The following is a 19,639-nucleotide window of genomic DNA, read 5'->3' on the forward strand; positions in this document are numbered from 1 at the left end:
CGGTAAAAGTTGAAATTACTTTGTCTTGGGGAAAGGTGGGAGAAAAGACTAGAAATGTGGTCTGAGGGGCAATTGTTTGTTCATTCAACAAATATGTACTGCTGGGATATAAGAGCAAAAAGAAACAAACAAATCCCTACCTGTGTAGAGCTCACCTTTGGAGGCAGCAGGTGGAGTGGGATGAAGACAGGTAATAAATAAAAAACCCAGGCAAATGATATAGTATATGTTTCAGTTTGCTAAGGTTGCCATAACAAAGTACCACAAACTGTGTTGTTTAGGCAACAGAAGTTTATTGTCTCATAATTCTCGAAGCTGGAAGTCCAAGATTGAGGTGTCAGCAGGGTTGGTTCCTTCTGGGGGCGGTGAGGGAGGATCTGTTCCAGATCTTATCCCCAGCTGCTGGTGGTTTGCTGGCAATCTTTGGTGTTCCTTGGCTTGTAGGAGCATCACCTAGATCTCTGCCTTCATCTTTGTGTGGTGTTCTTCCTGTGTGTCCCTGTATCCAAATTTCTTTTTATATAAGGACACTAATTGTATTGGATTAGGGCTCACTCTAATGACCCTATCTTTAGTTGATAATCTACAAAGATCCTGTCTAAGTCCACTTTTGTGTTGCTACAAGGAATACTGAGCTGGGTAATTCATAAAGAAAAAAGATTTATTTGGTTCACAATTCTGCAGGTTGTGCAAGAAGCCTGGTGTCAGCATCTCCTTCTGGTGAGGCCTCAGGAAGCAAAGTGGAGCCTTGCAGAGGTCACATGGCCAGAGCCAAAGCAAGAGAGGGAGGGGAGGAAGTGCCAGGCTCTTTTTAACAATCAGTGCTCATGGGAACTAATAGAGCTAGAACTCAACACTGTGAGGACAGCACCAAACGTTCATGAGGGACCTGTCCCCACAAAACAAATACCTCCCGCCAGGCTTCATCCCCAGCACTGGGATCAAACTTCAACATGAGGTTTTGGGGACAAACAGCCAAACCATAGCAGACCCTCTTTCCAAATAATGTTACCTTCACAGGCTCTGGGGGTTAAGACTGCAATATTTTTTAGAGAGACTTAATTCAACCCACAGCAGTCTGTGAGCGTGTAATGAGGCTTTGGAGAAACATGAAACAGCAACAGTGTATTGAGGAGGGCATCTGCGTGTGGCACAGGAAAGGAAGAGGTTTGCAGATGTCAATAAGGTGGTCTAGGATATGGTTCACTGCAGAGGAGACATTTGAACAACATCCAGAAGGAGGCGAGGGAGTGAGGTTCACAAATGCCTGGGGGACGAGTGTTCTTGGCAGAGGGAAAAGCAGTGCAAAGGCCTTGAGTTAGAGTGTGTCTGCTGGATGTGAGAGGGGAGGAGGCTGGTGAGGCTGGAGGAGGGTGAGAAGAAGGCCTTATTAAGAGATGAGGTCAGTGATCATGAGCAGCAGGGGCAGGCAGGGTCTTACCACCACTGGGAAGACTTTGACCCTAGTCAGGGAGTAGTGTGGCACAGAAGAGTGAGATAATCCAATTTCAGCTTTAAAAGCTTTTCAGGTCCGGCATGGTGCCCCACACCTGTAATCCCAGCAATTTGGGAGGCTGAGGTGGGAGGATGGCTTGAGCCCAGGAGTTTGAGGCTGTAGTGTCACTGCACAGCTAGGGCAACAGAGCAAGACCGCTAAAAAATCTCCCAAAACAGTATTAAAGTAACTTCCAAAACGCTTCTCTTAAAATATGGAATCTATTCCATATATTCCTATCAGATGGTAGGCATCACCCCCTGCTCCCTCTTGACAACCTCATGATTTTTTTTTTTTTTTTTTGAGATGTAGTTTCACTCTTGTTCCGCAGACTGGAGTGCAGTGGCGCGATCTCAGCTCACTGCAACCTCTGCCTCCTGGGTTCAAGTGATTCTTCTGCCTCAGCCTCCTGAGTAGTTGGGATTACAGGCATGTACCACCACACCTGGCTAATTTCGTATTTTTAGTAAAGACAGGGTTCTACTATGTTGGTCAGGCTGGTCTTGAACTCCTGATCTCAGGTGATCCACCTGCCTCGGCCTTCCAAAGTGCTGGGATTACAGGCATGAGCCACCGCAACCAGCCAACCCCATGATGTGTTATGGCAGCTGACTTTCCCTGTCCTGGCCCACAAAGCTGCGCCCTCCCTGCCCAGAACTGCCTTCCCAGTCTGCCTGCCATGGCTCTTGACCTCAGATTCCATACCTCGTCCTCACTGGATGGTGCCTTTCCTCCAACCCCCACTTCTCTATGCCCAGAAGAAGACTGTCATCGGGAACAGTAACCATGGTTTAATATCCTGCCTTTCTACTGATGTTGTTCACCTTTGTGGAACAGTGGAAAGAGCATGGATGTCTGGGGTGGGCACATTGGCTCACGCCTGTAATCCCAGCACTTTGGGAAGCTAAGGTGGGTGGATCACGAGGTCTGGAGTTCGAGACCAGCCTGGCCAACATAGTGAAACCCCATGTCTACTAAAAATACAAAAGTTAGCTGAGTGTGGTGGCACACGCCTGTAGTCTCAGATACTTAGGAGGCTGAGGCAGAAGAATCACTTGAATCCAGGAGGTGGAGGTTGCAGTGAGCCGAGACCACACCACTGCACTCCAGCCTAGGTGACAGTGAGACTCCATCAAAAAAAAAAAAAAAATGCATGGATGTCTGAGCCAGGAAGACTTGTATTACAATGATGGCTTTGACAAGTGACAAGTGATCAAAGTGTGCCTTGATCGCTCTCTGATCTCCATCTTGATGATGGAGATAGCAATGTTTACTTAGTAGGAGTATTATAAATGTAGAGGCCAAGTGGTTAGAATCATACTCAGTACCAGACTTGTAAGAGGCACTCAAGAAGTGGAAACTATTAGTATTAAATATTAGTTTGGAGCTCAGGGGAGAAATTGTCTGGAATTAGACTCTCAGGAGTTGTGAATATCTGTGGAAACTTGGGCAATTTACAATTTCCCGGGCAGATGGTGTAGAGAAAGAGACAAGGACCCAAGACAGAACATGCACAATTAATTTAAATTTTAAATGACACTAACATTTCACCACATTTCACCGGTTTAAATTCAACTAATTTAGATTTTATGATATTGCAGGCAAAACTGGGTTGCAACTTACTTTTGTGCTATTTATGAGAAAATTAATAGGGAGAATGTGATTCAGAGTTCCTAATGTGGGGATGTTTAACCTACTTAAACAAGTAAAATTTTAACGTTTTGTGAGAATCAATTTAGCAAGATCCATTTATGTAGAGACCATGTGCTACTTGAAATGATGTAGAAATGTGAAATTAGAATTTTGGAGTAAAAAAGAATATAGATGATTAGCACAGCCCCCTCATTTTAAAGATGAGAAAATAGAGGAATAAACAGGTCAACAGATTTATGCAGGCCCACACATAATAAGCCACAAAACGGAGTTGAGAAGCCAGGCCACATGACTCCTGAAAAAGCTTCCTTTGGTTTGGCTGGGCATGAATTTTTGCATTAAAAGTCATCAACATTTTTTTTCTAGGCCACACCTGGTTAGCCATTAGCGTTTTTGCAAATTCTTATTGGCAGTTAAGGGGGTGCTATTCACAAATTATTGTGTAACTCAGACTTACTATTAATTCATGCTGGTGTTCCCAGTGTGATTCTGGAATGGACTACGGGGATTTGGCTGGTTTACTTGGGCAGAGTTATAAAGAGAGACCAGTACAATGAATAAAATCCTGTTGGCAGTATCACACTGAACAAATGTTCTTTATTTAAAATTAAAAAAAATTGGCCTCTAAACACTCAATTTAACTCACTGCTCTTTAATTAAGACCATTGTAAGTTTAAGATTTGCTGTCCAGAGTAAATTTTCTGAACCTTAAAGTCTGGCTTGCTTAGCAACTTAGTCTCAGCTAAGATCCAGAGCATTTTATCCACAATACAACATCTTCCCCTTATGATCTCACAACAAGGAACTATGGGAAATGCACTTTCAGCACCATGGCTTTTCAGGCTTCCTCACTGGCTGAAATATGAACATGCACACATTTATCACACTGGTTGTGTTCTGAGGAAAATCAGCTGACTAAGACGAACGGTCTTAAAGAGTGAAGAGTTTATGCAGATTATTGTTGTTTGTAAAACCTTTTTGGCCCATAGTGTATGAATTCCCCAGAATTCTTATTACTTGACTTCAGGAGAATCTGGAAAGAAGGAATCCAGTGTGATTCATTTTCAAAAGGTCTGTGTGTTTGTTTGACATAAAAATGTGTACTCTTAGCATTGTTGCTCCAGGCTGCCAAGACCAAATAAATCAGTGTGTTAATTACTTGAATAAAATAACAGTAGAAAACAGCTGCAACTAATGGAAAGAAAACAAATAGACGTCTTAAGTATTATTCCACTGTGGAAGATTACAGACTATGCCAGAATTATACACATTAAGAAGTCATTAAAAATGGACACTTCTGACCTCTCTAAATCACATGACCACAATTAACTGTATGGACTTCTTTCTACCGGGGAGGAAGCAGACAAATTATGACTTACCCTTTAACATCCAAGATATGCATGACTTTGTCTTTTCTTCTTTTTTTTCCTCCTTTACTTTCTCCTTGAATTTATAATTATGATGGGAAGAAAAATGTAGATAAGACTTAAACATATATTTTTGGTCAGAAAGACAAAGAATCTATAAAAGATATTGGCACGAACCCTACTGCATTTATCGTTTTTCCAAACTGATTCAAACTTCAGCATGTGGCTGGGATGTTCCAGATGCCCCAGGGCCAATCTTCCGTGCTGCAGGGTACTGGAACATGCTGTTCCCTCTGCCTGGAACCTGCCCTTTCCTTGTCTGGTGAACTCTGACTCATGATGCAAAATTCAGTTCAAAGACTTCCTAGTGACCCTCCCTGTGGACCAGGACCCCAATGTGTGCTGTCATTTCCTCCTGTACTTTTCCTTCATAGCCCTTCTCAGACATTGTAATTAAGGATTTACTTGATAATTTGGTCAATGTCTGCCTCTCCCTCTCAATGGTAAGATCCACAGGGCAGGGTCCTGGGTTGTTTTTCTCATCACTGTATGCCCAGGGCCTGGAATAGTGTTGGATTTTTTTCTTTAATACCAATAGCTGGTTTTAATTTTTTTAAAGGAAATACTACAATTTAAAAAAAGAGTTCCAAAAAAATTAACAAAATTTCCAGCAATGATTACTTCTGAAATGTAAAGATTTGAAACATAATCTATACAAAACTAAAAACCAAAAGGATTTATTCTTACTTTTTCCTTTTTAAAAAAATCCAGACAATTTGTCACAGGAAAGTTCAGCAAGTTACAGCAGCTGCAGCCTCAGTCACCCTTGGAATCACTGTCCCTCTTCATGAGGACACAGCGCCACACTAAGGACAGCAACACGTCTTCAGCTGGTTTCTTAGGGTTTTCCTCCAAGTCTGTGTTAATTTCTCCAGATTGAGACAGTTTCCACTCCAACTCATCTCTTGTCAGGTTCATGCCGCCAAACACCAGAGGACAGATAAACTGAGGCTTGATATCTCCTTCCAGGTAAACAAATTTTGTGGGCAGATTCCTATCAGGATAATTGGGTGTGCAGGTTGTCGTTGAAATGGCTTTGATTAATTTGACATCAGGAAACTTCCTGGCGAGTCCACTGAGGTGCTGTTTGATCAAGGCACAGAGGGGAAGTCCTTGTTTGTAAAGGTGCAAGATGACCCACAAACCCTCACCAGGTAACCTCTTGAACATAATCCTTTCCTGAGACCTCCAAGACTTCTCCACATTTATTCTTCAGTTTAATTACTTTCCACTCACCCAGTCTCTGCTGTCTGTACATTTCAATAGCATGTTCATTCTTCTCATTACATTCGTCTTCATAACCCTCCAGCTCTTCCAAGTCATATCTTCATATGTTTTTACCACTGACTGCTAGAGGACACACTGCTACTCTTCTGCCTTTTTCTCCAATTCTTTCAGACTTTCCTTGGCGGGAAATTACATCTTACACAAGGGCATCTTGCCTGCCAAGGAAAGTCTGAAAGAATTGTGTCTGCGTTGGGGTCCTGTATCTTGTTTGCAATCGCTGAAGCCAGTTGTGCCACGGTGCCCCCACCCCTCAGCTCCCTTTTGCCCAGAGTTGGATTCTTAATCAGTATTTGTCGAGTAAAATAACAAACCTCTGCCTGCTCATGCCTGTAATCCCAGCACTTTGGGAGGAGGCTGAGGCGGGAAGATTGCTTGAGGTCAGGAGGTCAAGACCGGCCTGGGCAACATAGTGAGACCTTGTCTCTATAAAAAGTACAAAAAATTAGTCAATGTGGTGGCACTAGCCTGTGGTTCCAGCTATTTGGGAGGCTGAGGTAGAGGATTCCTTGAGCCCAGGAGGTTGAGCTGAAGTGACTGGTGATCATGCCACTGCACTCCAGCCTGGGTGACAGAGCAAGACTCTTTCTCAAAAAAACCAAAAAAAACACTTTAACTAACAATAATGCCCACTATTTATGTAATGTTGGTGTGTCAGGTACTGTAATAAATGCTTGCCATATTTTAATTAACTATCACTTCACAAAATTTTACTTCATTCCCACATATATAACACTATCTTCATTAGTCAGTCATTTGATATAAGCCCAGAGCTCTTCTTTGATTATGAGTCCATTGATTGGAAGTTCTGTAGTTTTTTTTTTTTTTGCATAAAATACATCTATAATGCCTCATTTATAATTTCTAAAATGTCTGGGATATAAGAACACCTGCAATGGAATTTGAGTGCAGAATCTTTTTTTTTTTTTTTTTTTTTTTTTTTTGAGACGGAGTCTTGCTCTGTCACCCAGGCTGGAGTGCAGTGGTGAGATCTCGACTAACTGCAAGCTCCGCCTCCCGGGTTCACGCCATTCTCCTGCCTCAGCCTCCCAAGTATCTGGGACCACAGGCACCCACCACCACACCAGGCTAATTTTTTGTATTTTTAGTAGAGACGGAGTTTCACCATGTTAGCCAGGCTGGTCTCGATTTCCTGACCTCGTGATCCGCCCGCCTCGGCCTCCCAAAGTGCTGGGATTACAGGTGTGAGCCACCGCGCCTGTCCGAGTGCAGAATCTTTTTAGATTTTTAAAACTTCTCCCATACCAATTTTTCTAGCTCATCACCAACAACTGATTTGACAGTATTTTTAAGCGATTTGTCTTTTATTTTTTGCCTTTGTATTTTACGGGTATGTAACATGTTTGTTTTGTAATTAAAATAGCAACTAAAATTGGCACATTTAAAAACAAACTCAATTGTATTTTGGTGGTGAACCACTGGCGGGTGGGGCTTTATCTTCCTGTGGGCGTGCTTGCATGGGGGATTCTGGGAGTGTGCGGAAAAGATAATGACACTAAAGGGAGCTGGGGAGATCTTTTTCCCTCTGGAAATGCTGAATAAACTTTGTGTTATGTGCCTGTGTTTCTACTGCGACTCATCACATGAGGTCAGGTGTGAAACTTTCAACTTTCCACTAGTGGCATCATGTTGGCATTCAAAAAGTTTCAGATTTTAGAGCATTTTGGATTTCAGATTTTCAGGATTTTAGGAATGCGCAACCTATAATAGGAATCTCGGAAGACAGTACAGAAAAAATGGGTGGGAGGAAATATTTCAAGAAATAACAAAACAGGTTTTCCTACAGCTGAATGACACTAGTTTCCCAGAACAATGAATAGATAATAGACTCATTTCAACTTACCACTGTAAAGTTTCCAGAAAAATATTAAAAGAGAACAAGAAATTTCCAGAGATAAAGAAAACAAATAAGCAAAAAAACAAGGTCACTTATAAAAGAACAAAAATCAGACTATCTTTTGAACTTCCCCTCAGCAACCCTGGATTTCTAACAAATACTGGTATGAACTTTCTCTTCTTTTCTTTTTTAAGAGACAGAGCTGCCCCGTGTTGCCCAGGCCGGAGTGTAGTGATGCGATCTTACCTCACTGCAGCTTTGAGTTCCTGGGTGTGGCACAAGCAGTTCTTGAACCCCTGGCCTCAAGTGATCCTCCTGCCTTGGCCTCCCAAGCTGCTGGGATTACAGGCGTGAGCCACTGCCCCCAGCTGGAATGCACATTCTAAGTTACAAGGCAAAACTATTTTCAATCTCACATTATATACTCAGCAAAGCTCTCAATCAAGAATGAGGGTAGAACGAACAGCTCTTCAGGTATGTAGGATTTAGGTTTACTTGTTCCATATAGTTTCTTAGGGAGTTACTTGGAGGACATGGTCCAGCTAAAGAAGGGAGTAAATCAAGAAAGAAGGCATGGGGCCCATCTCAGAGGAATAACAAAGTGAGGTTCCCACATCATAGCTAAGGAGCACATCTGCAGACCCTCAGTCTAGATGGAGGCACAAAGAGGGAAAGATCTGGAAAAATGGGAGGCTGACGATTTGTGGGATCTTTGAGAAACTGGAAAAGTAAAGATTTGATAAAGGCAAGCAATGCAAAGAAGCAACTGAAGCAGAAGAAAGAGGAGAAATAGGAAAAGGGAGAGGAGGAGGAAGAGGAGGAGGAGGAGGAGAAACTCTTAAAGAACACGAAAATTTGGAATGTAATAATAATACTTGGCTGTACAGACAATAATATTACATAGTCATAATAACATAAATACTGTTTGCTGATTTTCAAATTTTCAGATCAAATAACAAGGGAAAGAAGACTTGATTATGTATACACACAAAAAAAGAAAGTGTTATCAAAACTGACAAGAAAAAGTAAGTCAAGGTACTTAAAGTAGTGCTGGAAGTTATAAGGTAAGGTGGGGAGAAAAGAAGAAAGAGGTTGGGCGTGGTGGCTCACGCCTGTAATCCCAGCACTGTGCGAGGCTGAGGTGGGCAGATCACGAGGTCAGGAGATCGAGACCATCCTGGCTAACACGGTGAAACCCTGTCTGTACTGAAAACGCAAAAAAAAATTAGCTGAGCGTGGTGGCAAGCGCCTGTAGTCCCAGCTACTCGGGAGGCTGAGGCAGGAGAATGGAGTGAATCCGGGAGGTGGTGCTTGCAGTGAGTGGAGATCGCGCCACTGCACTCCAGCCTGGGCAACAGAGCAAGACTCAGTCTCAAAAAAAAAAAAAAAAAGAAGAAAGAAAAAGACCACTAATAATCCCTTTTTACCACGTGAGAGCTCAAGAGATATTTGCATATTTATATGCAGTATTTAAGTTAAAAGATAATCAAAAGAGGAACGAACGATTCTTACCTTCAGTGGCAGGAGGGGAGAGGAAGGTTGTCGTGCCTTAGAAAGTCCATAGGTGTTGAGACTTGATGTATCAAACTATAGTGATTTAAGCCTGTTATTTAGAGAGCAGATAACTATCAGAAAAACTAAAAATAAAAAAATTATCATAGTTAATATAGTGCCTCTGATACACAGAATTGAGATTATGGAGGCCTGAAAAAAAGAATTGTTGTTTTTCATTTTAAACTCTTCTATCTTGTTAAATTCGAACATCTTATTAGTGTCATCAAAATTTAAAATATAGCTATTTAAAAATAATGCTAGTGGGCGGAGCGCAGTGGCTCACGCCTGTAATCCCAGCACTTTGGGAGGCCGAAGTGGGTGGATCACAAGGTCAGGAGTTCAAGACCAGCCTGACTAACATGGTGAAACCCCAGCTCTGCTAAAAATACAAAAATTAGCCGGGTGTGGTGGTGTGCGCCTGTAATCCCAGCTACTCAGGAGGCTGAGGCGGGAGAATCGCTTGAACCCAGGAGGCACAGTTTGCAGTGAGCCAAAATTACGCCACTGCACTCCAGCCTGGGCGACAGAGTGAGACTCTGTCTCAAAATAATAATAATAATAATAATAATAATAATAATAATAATGCTAGTGAACATATCACATTAAACTTTGGTTATTGCTCGGTTATTTCTTCTATTTTTTAGGAAAAAATTTAACTAAGTAATTATAACAATTCTTATTATTTCTAATACTGAGAAAAATATTTCAGCATAGGCATGTGTCTAGGACAGGGGACTCCAAAAGCTCTAGTCGGTCTTTTGTTTTTAGTAAATCTAGGAAAATGTTTTAATGTTCGGCCACAAGGCAGTCTTTTCAAGGGTGAGATGTTTTTGTAGCTTCCACTATTATTTTCTCTAGAGGACTGCAGAGTGTGAAGACTATAGACAATTGCTGAGTTGCTTCCTGGGGTGTTTCCAGCCAGTGTCAAGGAGATGGCCACTTTGTGCCTCTCTGGATGGGAGCTGGGGTGCATGAAGGCTTGGTATTTGTCCTTGTACTCAAGGGTGCTAGATGGGGCATCCTGTGCTTTTGCTCAAGTGTCAGCTTTCCAGAAAGGCTGTCCTGGGCCCTGCTATCTGAAGAGTGTTCCCTGACCCCACTCTTTTCTATTCCTTTACCCACTTTGTATTTTCTAGACTTCTCCTCACCTGGCATTATGCTACACAGGTTTTGGCTTTTGTTTTTAGATTTGGGGTCTTGCTGTTTTGCCCAGGCTGATCTTGAACTCCTGGCCTCAAGCAATCCTCCCACCTCGGCCTCACAGTGCTGGGATTACAGGCACGAGCCACTGTGCCTGGCTGGTTTTTGTTTATTCTCCATCTATTCCACACCAAAAGGTATGTACCTTTTGGGGGAAAAATATTATTTTGCTCACTTCTGTATCTGTTGTTCTTTCTGTTATATTTCTGTTTTTATCTTTCATATTAAGTCTTTGAAATTTGGTGTATATTTTACATTTAAGTTACATATTTATATTACTCAATAGCCACATTATAAGTGCACATTGGACACAAGGCATGCTCGGGGTAATTCCTGAGTGTCTTCTCGAACATACTCTCTCACTTACTTAGGTCTGTCTTCTGCAGCATTTGGGGGCTTCCTTTCTGGGGAAGCAGATAGGAAGAAGCAATTAGCTACCTGAAAAAGTCGCAGGTTCTAAGAAGCTGTGAAAGTCCAGAGCAACAGCCCTCCTTGGTGTTTATTGGATTTTAAATGGGTTTAGCCTTAAGTTTGCTTAGTGACTGTCATGTCTTTACCAACATGTCTCTCGGTGGTTTTTCTGGAGGTCAGTAACACCTAACTCCTCTCTCCTTTGTTATTGACTGGGCAAAAGACTTCTGAAGTTCCCTGCCTCCTACCTCTTAAGATGTTCTTTCATATCTCTACTGCTGGGTCTTGGGTGACATTAGCTGGTAATGGGGTTGTGCAAAGGGCTGAAACCACAGATTTAGATCCTTCTCCTACAAAACTCCAGATTAAGCACTTTGCTCTCAATGTCCCATTTTATTTACGGAAATCATGTTAAGTCTATTTTTGTATGTCATTTCCAGGACATCCCTATTTAACGGCTTTTGCACTCTTCCTTTTTTCATAAGACACAGGATTGTGTTGATTACAAGAAGGAGGCAACGCTGTCTTGTCATTGCCACTGAACATGAGTAGTGTCTGTCTGCAAAGCAGCTCCTAAGGCATTGAGGGAAGGGGCTCATTATCAGAGCGCCAGGGCCCAACACATAGCCATGCAGCAAGGTTTGTTGGGTGCTAAATAATATTTCCATAACACACTCTAACAACTACTTTTTTCTTTTGGCTAATTACTTGGGAACAATATTAATTATGAGCAACTCTGATAAGTTTCACTTGTAAAATTATTTATTCAACTCTGACATGGTTATTGGGACCCCATAGGAACGTAAGAGCAATCTGAGTATATGTGAACCTGCAGTTCTTCTTAAGTTACCCAGTACTGAAAAATGGAAAGTTTTTGAACATTCTTGAAACATTTTAAAAACTAAGACCTAAAAGCCTGTTAACAGAAATATGATTTAGTTTAGAAAATGATTCATAAAGCTCACGACCTCTTTTTACTTCATGTTACCCCAGTCTGAGCACTGTCTTTTGCACAATTGCTAAGACTGAGATATTCATGGGAACACTGGGCCTCAGCTGTCAGAACTTTGCCTGCTCTAGGTATTTTTTCTTGAATACGGTATTCCCATTTAACAAGTGTGATGGCTCAGGTAGAGATATGCTGCTGATAGGAAGAAAGGATTTCCTAATAGTGAGTTTTTACTCTGCTTATGGCTGCTTACATACCTGCTGGAAGTCAGTTTAATCTTGCAGACTTCTATTTGGCATTTCAGCCACGTTCCCTATATGTTCCCAAATGTCAGTTGTTCTCTCTGTAAAACTTGCAATGAAATTTTTACTAGCACACAAGTGTAGATTCAACCTTTTTGCTTTTTTCTTCGATCTCTATCAGCAAAATGAGGTCTGGGATTTGATGGGGTCATGTCAGAATCAAATTCCCTTAATTCTCATTCTAACACAGTGTTCTATCTAGTTGAAAGGTCTTCTGCTCTCCTGACATTTATTTTTTCTACATGAGTTGTATCTGAGGAGGGAGTATGAGAGTCTTGGGTTTTACATATCAATCGGAAGTGTGTCAGGGATGGCTGATGTTAGTCCTGTCATGGATTTTTAACTACAGCCTATGAGTTGGAAGTTGTAATTATTGAAGGCCTTCATCTAAAATGACTTTGCAAAATACTGTGTTCATTACATTTCCAGATTTTATCCATATTTTCAGTCAAGATTCCTGTTTCATCTTGTAATACACATTTTAGAGTAGCAACATTAAACTATTCATTTGATGTTTACAGCTTGATGGTTCATTTTCTAAGGAACAATTCTGTTTTCTATTTTGTCATTGTGTCTCCAGTGTTTTTTGAACCCATTTTGGTGGCTTTATTCTGGATTGTTTGAAAATGTTTTCCTTCTCTGGGGGGTCTGGAGAAAGAGCCTGAATTTCTCACTATTCAGTTTCTTTACTGGCAAGAATAAAATTATATCTGTAGTGCTTAGACTAAATTATGTGATTTCCTCCTCCTAAGCCATAAACCATAAATGATGTTGAAATCATCTGTTATGGAAACAAAGTTTCATAATCTGAAATATCTGGCTTTAATAGTCATATAATAAGTGGCTGGGTGTGGTAGCTCACTCCTGTAATCCTAGCACTTTGGGAGGCTGAGGCGGGTGGATTGCTCAAGCCCAGGAGTTCGAGACCAGCCTGGCCAACATGGCAAAACCCCCTTTCTACTAAAAATACAAAAATTAGCCAGCACAGTGGCACACACCTGTGGTCCCAGCTACTCTTGGAAGCTGAGGTGGGAGGATTGCCTGGGCCCGGGAGGTAGAGGCTGCAGTGAGCCAAGATGGCACCACTGGGAACCAGAGGGAGACCCTATCTCAAAAAAAAAAAAAGTCGTATAATAAATGATACTGAGATAACGGTAGAGCTGTCTGGGATGAATAGAAATTTGACTCCAGAATTGATGCCAGAATGAAAGAGTTTGCAGATGGAGGCACAAATAGAGGGTCAATTTCCATCTTTCTGTCTTACATTTTCCCAGGGCATCGTATTTAAGATACATTGGCTTCTTCTGTTTTGCATTGGTAAAGATGGACAGATGGTGAAATGGGATCAAATAACAGAAAGCTGACACATCCTGTTCTCAAGCAGTTTAGCAGGTTCATAGATTAAAGGTTAAGCCCTTTCCCCACCAAGAGGGCCTTATCCAGTCTCTGACTTTGCGCCACAAATTTGATGAAATTGGGGAGGGAGTGGTCTAACTGCAGATTGACATGGCTCTGAGCTTGTCACCAAAGAAACATTCCCGTCCGCCAAAATAGTTAACAATAAAATACATAAACAGCCCTTCTTTCCCCTGGAACTAGTTTGTTCTTTTATTTTCTTAAGCTCAAAGTCAAACCACAATATCTTACCAGCACCTTCTGATGGGGTTTATTATTGCTTTTCTTTTAACATGGAATTTTTACATTTGAATTGTTGATATGCTTTAAAATAAAAGTACTCACTTTTTATTGGGCTTGCAAGGGTTCTGCATTTTCTGGAAAGTTTAGGTAGGAACAAAATGCTTACTTTTCAGTTGAATATACCTAAATTGAAAATGACTCAATAAAATTCACACCCTTGGTCCCTGAAAATAAGTCTAATCATTTTATTATATGCAGATCACATGGTTTAGTTTTATGAACAATGAATGACCTTAGTTGAAAACTGGCTTCCCTTTGAAAGTATTTCCGGAAAGAGGGTCTTCAGGAACAAAAAAGCCTCTTAATTTTTAATAGACTCCTCCAACCTACAACTGGCTTATAGTTAACAACCCTATAAAACAGGTAAATCCAGTTAATTACATTGAGGTCAATTCAGCCAATGATCTTAGCGGTTTGATAGATACTTACACTACTCAAAGTTGGGTGCTTAACTGGTGTTTTAATGAGATGGTTTTGTTTTTTTTGTTTTGCTGAGATATTAGTAAATCGATTTCCCTGCAAAGATTATTGTTTCTATGTTCTGAATATCAGAGCTTTGAGACCCAGCTACTTCTTTTTCTGTGTACTAGAGTAGAAAACCTTGTCTGTGTCCCCCTGTACTCTCTGCCCTCCTCCGTGTAGGAACTGAGGCTTTCTATTCTGTATGTGACCTTTTTAGGTGCCTCTTTTTTTTTTTGTTTTTTGAGACGGAGTCTCACACTGTCACCCAGGCTGGAGTGCACTGGCGGGATCTGGGCTTACCGCAATCTCCACCTCCCGTGTTCAAGTGATTCTCCTGCCTCAGTCTCCTGAGTAGCTGGGATTACAGGCACGCACCACCACACTTGGCTAATTTTTGTATTTTTAGTAGAGATGGGGTCTCGTCATGTTGGCCAGGCTGGTTTCAAACTCCTGACCTCAGGTGATCCGCCCACCTTGGCCTCCCGATTACAGGCATGAACCACTGTGCCCGGCTCAACTTGTAAGAATCTGTTAACGTCACTCCTGGCTCAGCTGACTGAGCCTGAAGTTTATGTGTCAGCTTTTAAATGGCAACACAGAATATCTGCATGTCTAAGTCCTTGTCAAGAAGGGTTACCCTGATTCTAGAGCACTCTGAAATAAGATTTATGGAAATTATGGAATTATGCCTGAAAATTTTGCAGGCCATTTCCTAGATATTCACTTTGATTTTCGTCTGAAACTTAAACCTATAGTTTTTTTCCTCCTACAGTGAAATTACTGAACTCTGTTTATATAACATGTCATAAATACACTTTGAAGCAATATTACAAATGACCTTATGAATATTCTTGTTTTTACTATAAGAGTAATGGTAAAGATTAAGGGTACTAAATTAAAGAGAAACTTCCTTATAAAGCTGTATCCATAGGAGATGTTTCTCAGATTTCAGATACTGAGGATGAAATAGATTTTGTTTATGATTCACTTTTTTGAAGTGGCTGCTAGACAGCTCAGAGATAAATATTCAGGCCACCCCAAGCAAGTGCACGTGATTATATGGCGTGCATTCTATGCATTAATTTCACTTATAGCTTCATTTTTTCTCTTTCTAACATTATGTTTCTATAAACTCACTTCCTACTTGTTATCTAGTTTCCTCGTACATATTTTTAAAATTTTAAATCTTTCTGGAAGTAGGTGAGGTACAAATAAAGAAATAGCACAGAACTAATTACATTTTTTTTGGGTTTAGAACCAATTAAAATGTCCACAGGGTACGATCCCAGTGGTAGGAAGTGACTCCAGCATTCATGACAGTGGGTGGAGCCTTCAGTAGCTTGGAGGCAGCAGGCTATGTCCCTCACTAAAGGGACCAGGAACAAGATAGCAATAAAATGACAGGCACAGACAGGATATGAGTCCCCAACCCCCCAAAAAACATCACAGAAGTAATTGGGGATGGCGATGCTTTCTAACGGGATGGGCTATAACTGCAGACGGATCGCGGAGTGAGGGATTCACACTTGCCTACTGTTTGAACAGCTCTATTTTAAAACCCAAATTGGGCTGGCCTAAGGAGACATGCTTTAATATACAAATGTGGCAAGCAATTCTTCAGTGTGGATTTTGAAGGAAACTCCGTCTTCACCAACCTGCTACAAAGACTGACATACCATGATATAAACTTACCCCTGAGGATGAAAGTTTTGTATTTTCAAGAGTCTTTTGCTGAAGATCAGATAAATGAGAAGGTAACATGGTGAGACTTGGCTATCGCTAACAATACGTGGGAAGGAGGGAATATGAAACAAGGTGTGTTGTAGGGGAAAGCGTTTGGGACTTTAGGCCCAGGCTGGGGAAGTGGGAGGCTGTCTGGTGCTGGGAGAGACAAGAAAATACCATTAGGGCACAAGGGAGGATTTTCCAACAAAGCCTCAACCTCACTTTTATTATTGACAGTAGTTCTCACTTGGCTCAACTCTCTACCTTCTTCCCCTTTTTCTTTACTTTTCCTGCCTTTTCTTTATCAGTTTCTAAGACCTGTTGACTATTTGCTACTGACACCACTTTTGGAGCCCATACAAACTCTGGCAGCAGCTGCAGCCTACAGACTTCTTTCCTGCCTCTGTGCTGGGGCCACCTGCCATCCTCGCGCCTGTTCTTCTCAAGAGGGGTTTCACTTACAACCTGGAGCCTTTCCTTTATCTACCCTGGCTGGGGGGATTACTTTTTCCCAGGTGTACAGTACAGGTCCCTGTAACTGGCCATCTCCACAGAGATTGGAGATCCAGACCTCTCTGCCTGTGAAGCTGAGGGGGCGCCTGCCACTTCCGCTGGCATCGCCCTGTTCCCTGGGTAGTTTCCTGAAGTCACGCTCTCTCCGCCACTGCCTTCATAGCGAGTCCCACCCCAGCTCACACACCTAGCTCTATGCTTGTCAAGAAGCTGTTAAAACAATGCATCCAGGGCTCCCGAGACCCCACGGAGACATAGGGTCACGCCACCCTCTGCCTTTTCTGCATCTACCGTTGTCCCCAGGACTCCAGATACTACTCCATGAAGTCTGTTCAAGGACCCATGTCAGAATAGACACAGATCTTTTCCCAAATATCTTGAAGTCCATAGTCAGCTCTTCCTGATAGAGAACTTGCATTTCACTTTGAAGCGTTAACTACACGCATATAAGCCCATCTCTGTGGACCTGTTGCAGCCATGAATCGAAACATCATGGCTGGGCATGGTGGCTCATGCCTGTAATCCCAGCACTTTGAGAGGCTGAGGCAGGTGGATCACTTGAGGTCAGAAGTTTGAGACCAGCCTGGCCAACATGGTGAAAACTCGTCTCTACTAAAAAATACAAAAAATTAGCTGGGTGTGGTGGTGCATGCCTGTAATCCCAGGTACTGGGGAGGTTGAGGCATGAGAATCATTTGAACCCGGGAGGCAGAGGTTGCAGTGAGCCGAGATGGTGCCACTGCACTCCTGCCTGGGTGACAGAGTGAGACTCTTTCTCAAAACAAAAAACGAAAAACAAACAAAAAACCCAAAAGACAGTGCAGCTCCATCTTTTGAAGCGGTAAGAGGGATTGAGATGTACCTCTGGGCCTGCATCCAGGCCCATCATTGGTCAAATGTGCTGACAACAATGTTCCTCAATATGTGGTCAGTCCTACTTCTGGCTTTTGTTTTTGATAAATCAATTTGCCAAATTGTTTTCCAGTGTGATATTTAAGCTGTAGGGAGTCCTTACAATTATTGCAACCTGATAGATAGGTCATGTAGGTATATATATATACATATATGTATTTTGCTGGGGTTTTGCCATGTTGCTTAGGCTGGTCTTGAACTCCTGGGCTCAAGTGACTCTCGTGCTTTGACATCCCAAAGTGCTGGGATTACAGGCCTGAGCCACCATGCCCGGCCTAGTTGATTAACTTTTTAGAAAACAAATCTGTTTATTTGTAATCACTTGTAAATGAGTCCCAGATGCCATATAAAGAACTTTGGCACATTATTTTAATTTCAACTTTAGAGCCCAATGGGAAGGGGTTGCACGTATCTACTAGATATTCATAGCATCCAGCATCATCAATGTTCTTGCTGAATTATCTCATTTGTTTTCTGATGGTCCCAATCCCCTTCTTAGAGAAAGTAATTAGGTTTACTAATGCTGGTCTTAGTCCATTTGGGCTGCTCTAACAAAATACCATAAACCGGGTGTCATAAACGACAAATTTATTTCTCACAAATCTGGAGGCTGGGAAATCGAAGATCAAGGCACCAGCAGATTTGGTATTTGGCGAGGGCTTGCTTTCTGTTTAATAGGTGGCACTTTCTCACTGTGTCCTTATATGGTGGAAGGGATAAATGTAACCTCCCCCACCGTACCCTCCCCCAACAGCCTGTTTCCAGGCAGAGGGCGAGAGGGGCTTGAAACTTTGCCCGAGGCTATCCACCTCCCAGCTGCGAGAGAAAAGGGCTTTAGTTCTTCCCGTGCCTGTGAAGTCCGTACACCAGATTCGCGCCCTCCCCTGAGTTCTGGCCAGGAGGCTTCTCGCCTGTTCAAATTGCTAGGCTTGGCTCTCTCACTTGACTCAACTCCAGGTAAAGTTGGAAACTTTTCCCGCAAACAGATCTTCAACTTCTCCAGTAGTGGTGTGTGTTGGGTCTCCCTTTCCCACTTCCGCAGTTGGGGCAGTCACAGTTCTTGAGGTGTCTCCCAGGTCCTGCAGGAACAGTTCGCTTCCTTCAGAGGGTCTGTGGGTCCTCTCGGGATTGCTGGTTTGCTCTTGCAGTCGATCTGGAGCTGAAATTTACAACGCAAGCCTCTGCATGCTGCTCTGTCCAGAGCTGCAGTCTAGTCCTGCCTCCCGTCAGCCGTGATCCTTGGGCCTGTTTTATAAGGGCACTAATCCCAGGAAAGCGACACCCTCATGACTTAATCACCTCCCCAAAGGCCCCACCACCTATAACTATCACCTTGGGAAGTTAGGATTTCAAGATATGAATTTCGGGGCGAGACAAAAAACCTTCAGACCATAGCAGTGGTTGTGGTTTTATTTTTACTCTTTTGATCCTTAAATCTCTGGTGATGGTGGCCCTGTCCAGTTAACCGTTCCCAAGATGCAGAGTCTAGAGTGTTGGAAGGCTGGGGATTTCCTCTTCTGTGTTTGAACATGCGTTGTTGTCAACATGGCTGGGAGCTGCAGGAAGCCAGGCTTCCTCTATAAGGGGCCACCAGACTATTTAGCCGGATGCCAACAAAGCTAAGTGAATGACTCTACAGGACACTGGGGGAGACTGTCCTGAAAAAGCACTGATACCTGTTTGCCATTCAAATGACAGCCTGCACGACAGTAAAGAATGCAGTCATTCAATAACATTTTGGGCTTTTTCAATCTTCTGTTACAGTGAAACAATTCTGATGTGTCATTGTTATTTAAATAGCAAAAATCTATGAGTGTTATTTGAAGAAAAAACCATGACAATGTTTTTGATATCAGTGGGATATTATTAGTTAGGTAACATTGTCTCTAAAAGTTCATCTGCTGACTATGCAGTTAGACTGTACAAGCCTTTCATAGTTGTCAAGAATTTCTGAAAATTCTTTTCAGAGGCATGTGAGATTGGGGAATAAATCCAGGAAAAAGAAAACAGGAACTACTGAAGTTGGGCCCTGCATAGGGGATCTGTGGAGAAAAATTACGCTCCCAGGTGGCCTAGTGGGAGGGTGGAACTTCGGAGATAGACTGATTTTATGGTGATTTCTTCTTAAGTAGTAAATTTTACGGTATGGGATTTGGTCCTGTTCTTCCATTCCTTCTATGAAATATTTAGAAAAAT

General features: G+C 42.2%; 1 pseudogene; it reads right to left on the minus strand.

The window, feature by feature from the left end:
- Positions 1-5,331: 5,331 nt before the first annotated feature.
- On the minus strand, positions 5,332-7,221 carry LOC101137260 (phosducin-like protein 3; annotated as a pseudogene).
- Between the last annotated feature and the right edge of the window lie 12,418 nt (positions 7,222-19,639).

This window comes from Gorilla gorilla, chromosome 7 (genome assembly GCF_029281585.2).
Source record: "Gorilla gorilla gorilla isolate KB3781 chromosome 7, NHGRI_mGorGor1-v2.1_pri, whole genome shotgun sequence".
Classification (NCBI taxonomy): Eukaryota; Metazoa; Chordata; class Mammalia; order Primates; family Hominidae; genus Gorilla; species Gorilla gorilla.